At 41.2% G+C, this 15,122-nt stretch overlaps 1 protein-coding gene across 24 annotated transcripts in view; it reads left to right on the top strand.

Annotated features, from left to right (window-relative positions):
* MAP4 (microtubule associated protein 4) overlaps nucleotides 1-15,122 on the top strand; it is a 195,601-nt gene that overhangs the window by 10,784 nt on the left and 169,695 nt on the right. Inside the window, exon 2 of one of the 24 annotated variants that reach the window (XM_073901107.1) lies at nucleotides 1,871-1,914. The exons of the other annotated variants lie outside the window; for them this stretch is intronic. The gene's annotated coding sequence lies outside the window, so the exon portion shown is untranslated. The remainder of the gene's footprint in view (nucleotides 1-1,870; nucleotides 1,915-15,122) is intronic. 24 annotated transcript variants of the gene reach the window in all.

Raw genomic sequence — 15,122 nt, 5'->3', positions numbered from 1 at the left:
AGGGAGAAGCAGGCTCCCCGCAGAGCAGGAAGCCTGATGCAGGGCTCGATCCCAAGTGAAGGCTTAACGACTGAGCCACCCAGGAGTCCCAGAATTTCCATATAATCTTTACCTAATTTTCCTTAATGTTAACATCTTATATAGTGATACATTTATTAAAATTAGGAAATCAGTATTAGTTTAATATTATTTTAACTAAATTACAGGCTTTCCTCTCATTTCCCTAGTTCTTCCCCAGTGATACCCTTTTTCTTTTTCTTTTTTTTAAAGATTATATTTATTTATTTGACAGAGAGAGACATAGCGAGAGAGGGAACACAAGCAGGGGGAGTAGGAGAGGGAGAAGCAGGCTTCCCTGCGGAGCAGGGAGCCCGATGTGAGGCTCGATCCCAGGACCCTGGGATCACGACCTGAGCGGAAGGCAGACGCTTAACGACTGAGCCACCCAGGCGCCCTGATACCCTTTTTCTATTACAGGATCTGATCCAGGATACTAACATTACATTTAGGTGTCCTGTTTCCCTAGTTTCCGACAATCTGTGACAGTTTCTTAGTCTCTGTTTGCCTTTCTCTCCTTGACACCTTTGAAGAGTAGCAGTCAAGTTATTTGTAGAATGTTCCTGAATTGGGTTTTCTGGTATTTTGTCATGATTAGCCTGAAGTGAGGCATTTCAGGGAAGAGTACCATAGAGATGGTTATGTCCTTCTTGTCACGTCGTACTGCCTATCAGGGGGTACCTGATAGCAATGTGACTTATTACTGATGTTAACTTTGATAACTTGATTGAGGTAGTATCTGCCTGGTTTCACTAAAGTGACTGTTTTTCCATTTCCTTACTTTGTTAGAAGCTAGAAATGAGTCACCAAGTCAAGCCCATTTCTGGAGGAAGGGAATTAAGCTCTACCTCCTGAAGGGATGAGTATCAAAGAATTTGTGAGCCTGTATTAGAATCTCCCATAGTAATGAATAAATATTTTGGGGAGGTTCTGTGAGGTTACACAAAGATCTAAGTTTGATCCACGAATTTTAGCATTTATCGGTGAAACTTGCCTGCAGCGGCAATTACTGTGTAGTTGTTGTGATTTTCTGTTTCCCTCATTCCTTCTACATTATTTGGAATTCTTCTGATGGGAAGATTTGTACACGACCCTCCCCCAATTTATTTACTTATTCATTTGTATCAGTATGGATTCATGTCTATTTATTTTTTCCTTTGGGTTGTAATCCAGTACAGTACTTTGTTGCTCACATCCTTCTGGCTTTGGCCATTTGGCACCTATGTTTTTTTGATATGTCCCCCTTTTCTTTTAGTGGAGCATACTTTCTGGTGCTGCAAGATGCTCCAGTCTCATCTTGTATTTTCCCTGTCCCAGCCCCCGGAAGAATCAGCCGTTTTTCCAAGGAGCCTTGGTTTCTTTATTGGAGAAAAATATTTAGAAACCCAGATCTGGTTTCTAAATGAACTGGATGTACTCACTGCTACTGGGCTGTCACTGCTTCAGGTCGTCTTAGAGGGCAGACCTAAGAAATACGTGTATCTATATTGACCCAGGCACACATACCTATGTTTATTTCCATATCTATCAGTGTATACATATGATGCGGTCATACTGGTCTCTCGGATTCTAGTCCAGTACCACACGTTCATTCTAGCATTCTTCTCCTTGCTTATTAGTAACTTTTTTCTCTGACAGAAACTTGGCTCGTTATTTATAATAGATTTACTTAACTGTTCAACCTCAGTGTATGTGTAAAGTAGGAAAATGCAGTTTTCATTATCATAATAAAGTAAATTTCCAAAGCATTTTGCACTTAACTAATTTAAATTATATTCCTATAATATTGATATTTTAAATTACTGTTTTTCAGCTTAAGTGGAGAGGTGATGTCATTTGCCCTTGGCCAAACAGGAAGTGAGTGATTGCAGCTGGAATTGATGACCTCTTCTCACTCCCAGTGCTAGCTTGATCCCAAGCAAAGCAGTCTCTTCATATCAAGTATCTTGACTAACAAGTCAACCTTTGTCCCTTCTTGGTGGGATTACTCTTTTTAATTAAAGAAGTTCCTGGTTTTTAGTTTTTAACTTTTGACAGTGTTGACAGCAAGAGTAATTCCTTTTCTGGAATTATTTTGTCCCACTTAAGTTTTTTCCAGACTAAACAGTTTTTCCCCCACCACCTCTTAGGAAATGTGCTTTCTAAACCTTTTACTATGTTGGGCATCTCCTGTGGATGTGCTACAGTTTGTCAGTTTGTCAGATACGGTCTCATCCAGATATTGTTAGGCCCTGGAAATGAAGGGTTTAAGGAATTCAAAATGACCACTTCCCTGGGGAGCTTACCACTTAGTTTCCACCATTGCTGCTTTACGATAATTTCTTCTTTCTTTCAATATCCACTTTTTAGTGTTGGTTGATACTTGTCTGGTAGTATGCTCCCTTCTAGGTCTTTTTCTCTAGGGCTGCTGTTAACCCAGGTCTTCATTCTCTCTCTCTTTTTTTTAAAGATATTATTTATATATTTGACAGAGACCCAGCGAGAGAGGGAACACAAGCAGGGGGAGCGGGAGAGGGGGAAGCAGGCTTCCCGCTGAGGAGGGAGCCCGACGCGGGGCTCAATCCCAGGACCCCGGGATCACGACCCAAGCCGAAGGCAGACGCTTAACGACTGAGCCCCCCCGGGCGTGCCCCCCAAGTCTTCATTCTTGATTGGTTGATTTTCTGATTCTATGTGTTGGACTTTTTTTATACTCCTGTTTTCTTTCTGTAAGTCCAGTTTCTGTCCGTTGTTCCAAAGGAGGCTTTTTGAATCCTGATTCTATTTTCCCGACCCTTTGTTACCCTCGCACTGTCTATAATTTTGACATGTTCTTCCTATATTTTGACTTGAGTTGATTAAGAAAATCTTCACCTAGAGAGTGCCAAGATCAGATCTTAGTAGTATGTAATTAGAGATAAAACTTAATATTTTATTTGCCCCTTATTTCTAACTTCTATTACTTTAGCATTTCCAAAGACCTTGGTTCTGATTTTCTGCTATAGTTTGTGTGCAGAATTATAATTAAAATATTTTACATCTTTTTTTTTTTTAAAGATTTTATTTTTAATCTCTACACCCAACGTGGGACTCTAACTCACAACCCCAAGATCAAGAGTCATGTGCTCTCAGGGTGCCTGTGTTGCTCAGTTTTTTAAGCATCGGACTCTTGATTTTTGCTCAGGTCATGATCTCAGGGTCCTGAGATGAGCCCTGCCTTGGGCTGAGCTCAGCAGGGAGTCTGCTTGAGATTCTCTCCCTGTCCCTCTGCCCCCCACCCCCCCAAGCGTCCATGCGCTCGCTCGCTCGCTCTCAAATAAATAAATAAAATCTTTAAAAAAAAAAGTTCCATGCTCTACTGACTGAGCCAGCCGGGTGCCCCTAAAATATTTTACATCTTGGGGCACCTGGGTGGCTCAGTCGGTTAAGCGACTGCCTTCGGCTCAGATCATGATCCTGGAGTCCCAGGATCGAGTCGCAGGAAGTCTGCTTCTCCCTCTGACCCTCTTCCCTCTCCTGCTTTCTATCTCTCATTCTCTCTCTCTCTCTAATAAATAAATAAAATCTTTAAAAAAAAATAAAATAAAATATTTTACATCTTAAGCTCTGAAGGCACAGCTAGTTTGTTCATTCTTTTTTTTTAATAAAGATTTGTTAATTAATTTATTATTTTGAGATTGTTAATTTATAGAATGAAAAATTTAGGGGAAATTGAGGATAGTAGTGAGTGGGAATAGAAGTTAGAGACCCTTAAGAAAAATGTTGCTTCCTAAAGTGATTCCTCTAAGGTTTTCTTTTTTTTTTTGTTAAACTGCTGTTTAACTGCTGTTTTTGTTAAAAAGAGTTTTTTTTTTTTTTAACTGTCTGAAATTCTTGATCAAATGTTCTTTTGGGTTAAACCATACTCTCTGTGAGGAATAGAAATACACTGGGAGGATTCAAGAGAGCCCTTATTCATCTTATAGATAGAACATATTTTCATTGAAATAGTTTATACTGGTGTATAGATGTTCCTTTGGGTGACAGGTAAGTGATTTATTTCTTTTCTTTCTTTCTTTTTTTTTTTAAGATTTTATTTATTTATTTATTTTGAGAGAGAGAATGAGAGAGAGAGAGCACGAGAGGGAAGAGGGTCAGAGGGAGAAGCAGACCCCCCCCTGAGCAGGGAGCCCGATGCGGGACTCGATCCCGGGACTCCAGGATCATGACCTGAGCCGAAGGCAGTCACTTAACCAACTGAGCCACCCAGGCGCCCCTTTTTTTTTTTTTTTTTTTTTTTTTTTTTGACAGGTAAGTGATTTCTGAGTTTAGGGAGGAGTGGGGAAGGGGAGAGCTGTGGGGGATAAGACAGACTTTTTTTCCCCTTGGTATCAGCTCAGGTATCAGCTTTAGAAAGCCTTTCTGATCATTTTCTTAGTCTGGTCATTTATTCCTCTTTGGTGTTTTCACGAATATGTATCTTTGGGCATATGTTATTCCATATTTAAAAAAATTTAAGGAATAATTCACATACAATAAAATTTACCATTTTAGAGTATACAAGTCATTTTGGGTTTTGGTGTATTCAGTGTTGTGTAACCATCACCACTATATAATTCCAGAACATTTGCATCATCCCCAAAAGAAATCCCAAACCCATTAGCAGTCACTCCCATCCACCCCCTCTTCACCCCCACTGCCCCCGCCAATCTGTGGCAACCAGGAATCTAATTTCTGTTGATGGATTTGCCCATTTTGGGCATATCCTATAAATACAATCATATCATATATAGCCTTTTGTCTCTAGATTTTTTTCATTAGCATGTTTTCAAAGTTTGTCCATGTAGTAGTATGTATCAGTACTTCATTCCTTTTTTTTTTTTTTTTAAGATTTATTTGAGAGAGAGAGCGTGCACATGAGCGCTCAGGAGGGGGAGGAGCAGAGGGAGAGGGAGAGAGAGAGAATATCAAGCCGACTCCACTGAGCATGGAGACTGACGTTGGGCTCGATCTCACAACCCTGAGGTTATGACTTGAGCCAAAACCAAGGAGTCAGAGGCTTAACCTGACTGAGCCACCCAGGTGCCCAAGTACTTCATTCCTTTTTATGGCTGAATAATACTCCATTGTATGGGTATACCTTACTTTGTTTATTCTTTCAAAGGTGGGTTGTTTCCACTTTTTAGCTATTATGAATAATGCTGCTGTGAACATTTTTCTTTTTTTAGAGAGGGAGGGAGGGAGCAGGAGAGAGAGAGAGAGAGAACTCGCGCCCTCGCACTCCCTCACAATTGGGGGGGGGAGGGGCAGAGGGGGAGGGAGAGAGAGAATCCCAAGCAGGCTCCATGCCCAGTGTAGAGCTCAATCTCATGACCCTGAGATCATGAGCCAAAATCAAGAGTCGGATGCTTAACTGACTAAGCCACTCAGGTGCCCCAGTGCTTCTGTGAACGTTTGTGTACAAGTTTTTGTGTGGACATATGTTTTTATTTCTCGGGTATATACCTAGGAGTGGATAGAATTACTGGGTCATATGGTAACTCTATGTTTAACCTTTTGAGGAACTGCCAGACTGCTTTCCATAGTGGTCACACCATTTTATGTTCCCATTAACAGAATATGAGGGTTCCAGTTTTTCTATATCCTCACAAACACTTGCCATTATATGTCTTATTTTTTAATTTGTTTTTATTATATACCATATCCATTAATGTGTCTTTACTCTGAGATAGTTTAACCTCTCCAGATTTAATCTGTCTTTAGATGAAAAGCTTGTCTCACAATGGCTATGACAGTCATATCCTTGACTTGGTACTGGCTAGGTTTGAATTTTAGTAGCTTAAAGTTGTTCAAAACATTCCTCAGTTATCATTTACTGCTTAGGCTTGAAATGAATCCTCTAGATTAGTTAGTCACTTACTCTCACTGGTCAGTTCTGTTCATTTGTCTCTCATTCCTTCCTTTGTTGTTGTTATTTTAACCTTTTGAACCCATTCACCTATTTTTCCCACCCACCACCTCTCTGCCTCTGGCATCCACCAATCTGTTATATGTTTTCAGTTCCATCCAGTGGGTGTGCAGTGATATGTCATTGTGATTTTGATTTTCCTGATGATTGATGTACTTATTGGCTATTTGTAGATCTTTTTTTTTTTTTTAAGATTTTATTTATTTGAGATAGAGAGCGAGAAAGAGAGACAGAGCACAGGCAGAGGGAGGAGCACAGGGAGAGGGAGAAGCAGGCTCCCCTAGCGGGGAGCTCGATGAGGGGCCCAATCCCAGGACCTTGGGATCATGACCTGAGCTGAAGGCAGATGCTTAACGACTGAGCCACCCAGGCACCCCTGTAGATCTTTGAAGAAATGTGTATTAAGGTCCTTTATTCATTTTGAATTGTTTTTGTTTTTGAATTTTAAGAGTTCTTTATATTTTACAAATTCCTTATCAAATATGTGATTTGCAAATATTTTCTCTTTTGTGGACTTTTTTCATTTTCTTATAGCATCCTTTGAAGCATAAAACTTTCTAATTTTGATGAAGTCCACTTTACCTGCTTTTTCCATGGTTACTTGAGTTTTAGGTCTCACATCTAAAGATCCCTTGCCTACTGCAAGAGCACAAAGATTTCTGCCTATTTTTCTTTCATGAGTTTGGTAGTTTTAGCTGTTATATTTAGGCTTTGTGTACATTTTGAGTTATTTTTTAATATATGGTGTAAGTTAGGGGTCCAAATTCCTTATTTTTTTGCATGTGGATAAGATATCCAGTTCTTGTACCATTTTTTGAAAAGACTTGTCTTTTTCCTTTGAATTGTCTTTGGCACTCATTTTTATTTTCTTTTTTAAGATTTATTTAGCATGCACAAGAGGAGGGGAGGGGCAGAGGAGCGGGGAGAGAGAGAGAGAAGCAGACTCCCTCCTGTGTGCGGAGCCCCACACGGGGCTCAGTCCCACAACCCTGACATCCTGACCTGAGCTGAAATTAAGAGTTGGACACTTAACTGACTGAGCCACCCAGGTGCCCTGGCACTCATTTTGAAAGTCTGTTGACCTTCGATGTAGGGGTTTATTTCTGGATTCTCAGTTCTGTCCGTTGATTTACATGTCTGTCCTTGTGCCAGTGCCATACTGTCTTGATTAGTGTAGACATTGTTATGTGTTTTGAAATCAAGAACTGTGAGTTCTCTAACTTTGTTCTTCTTTTCAAGATTGTTTTGTGTATGGTGGAGCCCATGCATTTCCATATGGACTTTAGGATCAGCTTGTCAATTTCTGCATAAAAGGCAGTTGGAATTTTGACAGAGACTGCATATTTATAGATGAACTTGGAGCATATTGCCATCTTAACATTCAATCCATGAACATGGAATGTCTTTACATTTATTTATGTCTTTAATTACTCTCAGTAATGTTTTATAATTTTCAGTGCACAAGGCTTGCACTTCTTTGATTAAATTTATGGCTAAGCACTTTTTTCTTTTTGATGCTGTTGTAAATGGAATTGTTTTCTTAATTTCGTGTTCTGATTGCTAATTGCTAGTGCATAGAAATACTACTGATTTTTTTGTGTGTTGATCTGGTGTTCTGCAACCTTGCTGAACTTGTTTATTACCTCTAATAGTTTTGTATATGTGTGAATTCCTTTGGATGTCTTTTTAAAATTTTTAATTTATTTTATTTTTAGAGAGAACGAGAGCATTGGTGGGGTGGAGGGTAAAGGGAGAGGGAGAATCTCAAGCAGACTCCCTGGTGAACATGGAGCCCAGTCTCACAATTCTGAGATCATAACCTGAGCCAAAATCAAGAATTGGATGCTCAACCAGCTGAGCCACTTAGGCGCCCCTTCCTTTGGATTTCTGCATTGGATTTACTTATATATACCTTTCTACTGTATTGAGATCCTCTTGAATAGTCTCTTGAATTCAGAGACTGTGTCTTGTATTTAATTTCTTTTTCTCTATTACCAAATGTATATTCAATTAACACTGGTATAAAACTGCCACTGTAGAGGAATTCATTGTAGCATAATGTCATAGAAAATGGCCCAGCGGGAAATGGAGTATTGTTAAGACTATTTTACCTATTATAAAATGTTTCCTGAGGTCCAGAAAAGTTAAATCCTCTTTTTTTTTTTTTAAAGATTTTATTTATTTATTTGACAGAGACACAGCGAGAGAGGGAACACAAGCAGGGGGAGTGGGAGAGGGAGAAGCAGGCTCCCCGCGGAGCAGGGAGCCTGACGTGGGACTCGATCCCAGGACCCTGGGATCATGACCTGAGCCGAAGGCAGATGCTTAATGCCTGAGCCACCCAGGCGCCCTAAATCCTCTTACTTCTGTGTGTTCTTCTCTGTACACTTGCCTCTAGTTACCCTTTGTTACTGGAACTCAGAAGTAGTTTTTATTATAAACTTCAGTGCGTTGGAATAGGAACCTTAATTTGATTTTATGTATCCTCTAGGGAAACGTGTTCTGTCCTTATTCAAGAATAGTTCTTTGGGGGTGCCTGGGTGGCTGAGGCATTATGCGTCTGCCTTCGGCTCAGGTCATGATCCCAGGGTCCTGGGATCGAGTCCCACGTCAGGCTCCCTGCTCCGCGGGGAGCCTGCTTCTCCCTCTCCCACTTCCGCCGCTTGTGTTCCCTCTCTTGCTGTGTCTCTCTGTCAAATAAATAAATAAAATCTTTATTAAAAAAAAGAATAGTTCTTTGATGAATGTAGGAGTACTTATTAAGATAATGTGATTGGCTATGTTGGTTGTTAATTTTGTGTTCACATTATTGCTTGGGTAAACTTAAGTTCACTCATTTTCATTTTCCTCCTTATCACTAAATCACAAAGAGGCAGGGGAGACAAAACATTGGCTGTCAAAGAGCAGGATTTGTTTGTTACTGTTGTTTCATTAGTAGACACGAAGAAATGCTTTTAAAAAGCATCCTGTTCTTCAGAAAGGGGAAGAGTAGCAAGTCGATATTATAAATATGATTTATTGAAGAATGGATTCTCAGTATAGTAGATTGGCTATATTAAAGGCAGTGGTGAATAATATATGTAAATTCTGGGGTCTCTGAATATTTCTATATTTGTTACTAAAAATTTAATGCCATCAACAATCAAGATAACTATGTTGGCTAGGCCAAATTAGAAATTTCTGAAAGTAGCCACAGGCTGCATGATTATGTGATTGAGGAAACCAAGAGTATGTCATTGCTCCTTCTGTAATCCATTTCTCAACACCGGTAGGGAAATACAGTGGTATGAGATACACCTGTGTTATTAAGTCTATCCTATTTAATTCAACTCTAAGATGTGATCTGGTAGTGTCCTTCTATAACTTTGCCTATTTAAAGGGAAACCTTTTAGGTTATTACTTGAAGTTCATATTTCTCAAACTTCCCACAGTTACATTGCCCTATCAATTGTGAGTTTGATTGCATAATAGTAATTTTTGTATACCTCATTCTTTTTTTAAAGATTTTATTTATTTATTTGAGAGAGAGAGAGAATGAGAGATAGAAAGCACGAGAGGGAAGAGGGTCAGAGGGAGAAGCAGACTCCCTGCTGAGCAGGAAGCCTGATGCGGGACTCGATCCCGGGACTCCAGGATCATGACCTGAGCCGAAGGCAGTCGCTAAACCAACTGAGCCACCCAGGCGCCCTACCTCATTCTTTTTTGTAGGAAACTTAAAATTTCAGATCCATCACAGAAGTTGAGATTGGTATAATGAAATGAACCCTAAGTACTGAACACTTCTCTTTATTTATATATATATATGTATGTATTTATTTTTTAAATTCTATTTATTTGACATAGAGACAGAGAACACAAGCAGGGGGAGTAGGAGAGGGAGAAGCAGGCTTCCAGCTGAGCAGGGAGCCAGATGCGGGGTTCGATCCCAGGCCGCTGGGATCATGGCCTGAGCTGGAGGCAGATGCTTTAACTGTCTGAGCCACCCAGGTGCCCCTTTATTTTTATTTTTTGAGAGAGAGCACGCACGTGAGCAGGGTGGGAAGGGGGGCAGAAGGAGAGAAAGAATCTTAAGCAGGCTCTACGTGCACCATGGAACCCGATGCAGGGCTTGATCTCATGGCCCTGAGATCATGACCTGAGTCTAAATCAAGAGTCAGATGCGGAACTGACTGAGCCACCCCAAGAACACTTGTCTTTAGTAATTATCAACCTATGACCAGTTTTGATTGATCTATATCCCCACTTACTCCCCAACCCTTCTATACTGGATTATTTTGAAGCAGATCCAAGACACTGTATCATCTATAAATATTGTGAGATGTGTCTGAAAAGATAGTACTTGTGTTTTGTTTTGTTTTTTAAAGATTTTATTTATTTATTTGACAGAGACACAGCGAGAGAGCAAACAGGGGGAGTGGGAGAGGGAGAAGCAGGCTTCCCGCTGCGCGGGGAGCCTGATGTGGGGCTCCATCCCAGGACCCTGGGACCATGACCTGAGCTGAAGGCAAACACTTAATGACTGAGCCACCCAGGCGCCCCGTAGTACTTGTGTTTTAAGCATAATCACAGTCACTGGAGAGCCTTTAAATATGATAAAAATAGCCAGTTAATATTCAAATTTTGCTTTCTGTTCCATAGATGTTTTTTGTAGCTAGCCATTTCAGGTAGGATGCAGACGAGGTTTTCGTTAGGTCTCTTCCGTCTCCTCTTTTTTTTTTTTTTTTTTTTAAGATTTTATTTATTTATTTGACAGGGGGAGCATCAGGGAGAAGGAGAAGCAGGCTCCTAGTGAGCGAGGAGCCCTATGTGGGGTGCGATCCCAGAATCATGACCTGAACTGAAGGCAGATCCTTAACTGACTGAGCCACCCAGGCGTCCCTCCTTTTCTTTTTTTTTTTTAAAGATTTTATTTATTTGAGAGAGAGTAGAGCAAGCGAGAGAGAGCGCGTGCTCTCTCTCTCTCTCTACTCTCTCTCTCGTGCTCAGCAGGGAGCTGCTTGTGCTCACCAGGGAGCCCAGTGTGGGGCTCTGTCCCAGGACCTTAAGATCAAGACCCAAGCCGAAGGCAGACTCTTTTTTTTTTTTTTTTTAAAGATTTTATTTATTTATTTGACAGAGAGAGAGATAGCGAGAGAGGGAACACAAGCAGGGGGAGAGGGAGAGGGAGAAGCAGGCTCTCCGCCGAGCAGGGAGCCTGACGTGGGGCTCGATCCCAGGACCCTGGGATCATGACCTGAGCTGAAGGCAGACGCTCAAATGACTGAGCCACCCAGGTGTCCCCCGAAGGCAGACTCTTAACTGATTGAGCCACCCAGGCATCCCTCTTCAGTCTCCTTTAACAGGTTCTCCATATCTCTTTTCTTCTTTACAGTTTTTATATTGAAAAAAACTGAGTCATTTGTCCTGTAGAACTTTTCATTTGCTGAATTTTACTGCTTGCATCTTGGTGATGGTATTTAACATGTTTCTCAGTTGCCTGTGTATTTCTTGTAAACTTTAAGTAAATCTCCAAGATATCTGATTTTTTTGGCAGGATGCCTGCCTCATTCTTAATTTCCATAGTAAGAAAATTATTAAATGTGATGGAGTTCATAAGAGAATGTCATTTAAGCTTGTGAGTAATGAGATATGGAACTGCTTTATAGAACTGACAACAATATATTACAACATTTTGGTTCTGAAGGAGACTGGGTTCTACCAGTTTCAGGCTTTTCTTAGCAAGATAAACATGAAGAACACTGTTGAACCCTCCTATTTAGCAGTTTGTAGTACTCACATTGGGTATGGGGGGAACAGATGAACCAGTTCAGCTTGTCAGAGAATGCTGATCTGTATAGAAGCGATCCCTAGACATACTAAAAGTCTGAAAAAAGTGATAGTGAACATGAGATTAGAAGTCCTTAATGTGTGGGGTGCCTGGGTGGCTCAGTCGGTTAAGCGGCTGCCTTCGGCTCAGGTCATGATCCCAGGGTCCTGGGATTGAGCCCCGCATCGGGCTCCCTGCTCAGCAGAGAGCCTGCTTCTCCCTCTCCCTCTGTCTGCTGCTCTGCCTACTTGTGCTCTCTCTCTATCTCTGTTACATAAATAAAAATCTTAAAAAAAAAAAAAGTCCATGTGTTTTCTTAAAAACCACACGTGTCTTTTTTGAAACAATCTTTTTTTTTTTAAAGATTTTATTTATTCATTTGAGACACAGAGAAACAGAGAGAGAGAGAGCACGAGCAGGGTGAGAGGGAGAGGGAGAAGCAGGCTCCCCACCAAGCCAGGAGCCCGACGTGGGGCTCGATCCCAGGACCCTGGGTTCATGACCTGAGCCGAAGGCAGATGCTTAACCATCTGAGCCACCCAGGTGCCCCAAAATAATCTTTTATTGTTACTTGTTTCGTGAGGAAAATGGGAAGTTTGGAAAATAGAGAAAATTATCAAGGCAAAAGTAATCATTTGAAAACTGTCTCCCAGAGATGACCACTTTAACAATTGGGCATATAGCCTTTACAGTCTTTTTCTTCTAGGTGTACACATTTTTTACTTAGATGTTCCTGCTAATAATTATCTCTTGTTACTTTTTTAAAAACTTAAGATCGCATGATTTTCTGTGTTATTAAAAGCTATTTAATCTTTTTTTAAAAGATTTCTACAGAGAGAGAGCATGTGAGTGAGCAGGCGCTGGGGGGAGGGGCAGTGAGGGGGAGGGAGAATCCCAAGCAGATACCCCACTGAGTGCAGAGTCAAATGCAGGGTTTTTTTGTTTTTGTTTTTGTTTTTTAAGATTTTATTTATTTATCTGACAGAGACACAGCGAGAGAGGGAACATAAGCAGGGGGAGTGGGAGAGGGAGAAGCAGGCTCCCTGCAGAGCAGGAAGCCTGACGTGGGGCTCGATCCCAGGATCCTGGGATCATGACCTGAGCCGAAGGCAGACGCTCAACTGGCTGAGCCACCCAGGCGCCCCCAAATGCAGGGTTCTGTCTCATTACCCTGAGACCATGACCTGAGCCGAAATCGAGAGTCTGACTCTTAACCGACTGAGCCACCCAGACGCCCCAAAAGCTGTTTTATCTTTAATGACTGCATAATGTTGCATCATATGGGTAGGTTTTGATTTACTTAGTTTTCCCTTGTTATTGTACATCTTGGGTTATTTTTATGCATAAGAATCTGTTTATATTTCAGATTTTTATTATGATAGTCTTTTTAAAAAAACATTGAGATATACTTTACACAATGAAAAATTCACACTTCTATTGGTTTTAAGTATTATTTGCTAAGTTATTCCATCATCACTGCTATCTAATTAAAAAAAAAGATTTATTGGGCGCCTGGGTGGCTCAGTTGGTTAAGCAACTGCCTTCAGCTCAGGTCATGATCCTGGAGTCCCGGGATCGAGTCCCACATCAGGCTCCCTGCTCTGCGTGGAGTCTGCTTCTCCCTCTGACCCTCTTCCCTCTCGTGCTCTCTATCTCTCATTCTCTCTCTCTCAAATAAATAATAAAATAAAATCTTTATAAAAAAAGATTTATTTATTTTGGGGGGGCAAAGGAGTAGAAGGAGAGGGAGAAACTCAAGCCGACTCTGTGCTGAGCGTGGAGCCTGACACGGGGCTCTATCTCACAACCCTTAGATCACGACCAGAGCCAAAACCAAGAGTCCCAACCCTTAACTGCGCCCCCCAGGTACGCCAGGATGGACTTTAGAGTATTCTTTTTACTCTGTTCAGTTTAATACCACAGATATTTATATGTCTTCTAGATGTATAGCAGAAAAATTCTGCAGATGATTTTTATTTTTTATTTATTTAATTTAATTTATTTTTTTAAAGATTTATTTGAGAGAGAGAGAGAATGAGAGAGAGAGAGCACGAGAGGGAAGAGGGTCAGAGGGAGAAGCAGACTTCCCGCTGAGCAGGGAGCCCGATGCGGGACTCGGTCCCGGGACTCCAGGATCATGACCTGAGCCGAAGGCAGTCGCTTAACCAACTGAGCCACCCAGGTGCCCGCTGCAGATGATTTTTATTTATTTATTTATTTATTTATTTATTATTTATTATTTTTTATTTTTTTTAAAGATTTTATTTATTTATTTGAGAGAGAGAGAGAAAATGAGAGACAGAGAGCACGAGAGGGAAGAGGGTCAGAGGGAGAAGCAGACCCCCTGCCGAGCAGGGAGCCCGAAGCGGAACTCGATCCCGGGACTCCAGGATCATGACCTGAGCCGAAGGCAGTCGCTTAACCAACTGAGCCACCCAGGTGCCCTGCAGATGATTTTTAAAAAGTAAGTTGTAAAATAGAAGAGGACATACACTGACTATTTTAATAATGGTGTCATGAAATAGACTGTAAATGCTCTACAAATTGATTATGCCTTACGTAGGTTAAAGGTGCTTTGTTGGGTTGACTCCTAACCAAGGATTCAGGTCCTTTTCATTAATTTTTAATTAGCAGAGCTGGATAGTTATCATTTATTATTATTTAAGATTTTATTTATTTGAGAGAGAGCATGAGTTGGGGTGGGGTGGAGGGTGAGGAGGAGCAGGTGGAGAGGGGAAGCAGACTCTCCACTGAGCAGGGAGCCTGACACAGGGCACCATCCCGGGACTTTGGGATCATGACCTAAGCCGAAGGCAGACGCTTAACCGACTGAGCTACCTAGGCGCACCTTAACTATTCTTTTTTTTTTTTAAAGATTTTATTTATTTATTTGAGAGAGAGAGAATGAGAGATAGCACGAGAGGGAAGAGGGTCAGAGGGAGAAGCAGACTCCCCGCCGAGCAGGGAGCCCGACGTGGGACTCCATCCCGGGACTCCAGGATCATGACCCGAGCTGAAGGCAGTCGCTCAACCAACTGAGCCACCCAGGCGCCCTTAACTATTCTTTAAAACGGTTCTTCACATGCTTCTTTGTTGTCTTTGAGAGTAATGGGGAGATGGTGTTATTCAGTCAGAAGCATGAAGATCATAGATTCTTAGGACTAAAAATAAAAGGACTCTTAAAGGGGAACATAATACTTGTACTTTCAGTATTGTGTTTAGTTTTCAAAGCTGCATTTTCAGAGACATGAATAATCTAGAGCCTATCCAGAGGAAAACAGTCTAGCTTGTGATGAAAGTAGAAATTAGGGATGCCTGGGTGGCTCAGTCGGT

The sequence above is a fragment of the Callorhinus ursinus genome, unplaced genomic scaffold (assembly GCF_003265705.2).
Source record: "Callorhinus ursinus isolate GAN/ISIS: 27379988/994484 unplaced genomic scaffold, GSC_fseal_2.0 scaffold15, whole genome shotgun sequence".
NCBI lineage: Eukaryota > Metazoa > Chordata > Mammalia > Carnivora > Otariidae > Callorhinus > Callorhinus ursinus.
The sequence above is the reverse complement of the archived record's forward strand: the minus strand, read 5'-3'. Positions and strand labels throughout refer to the sequence as shown.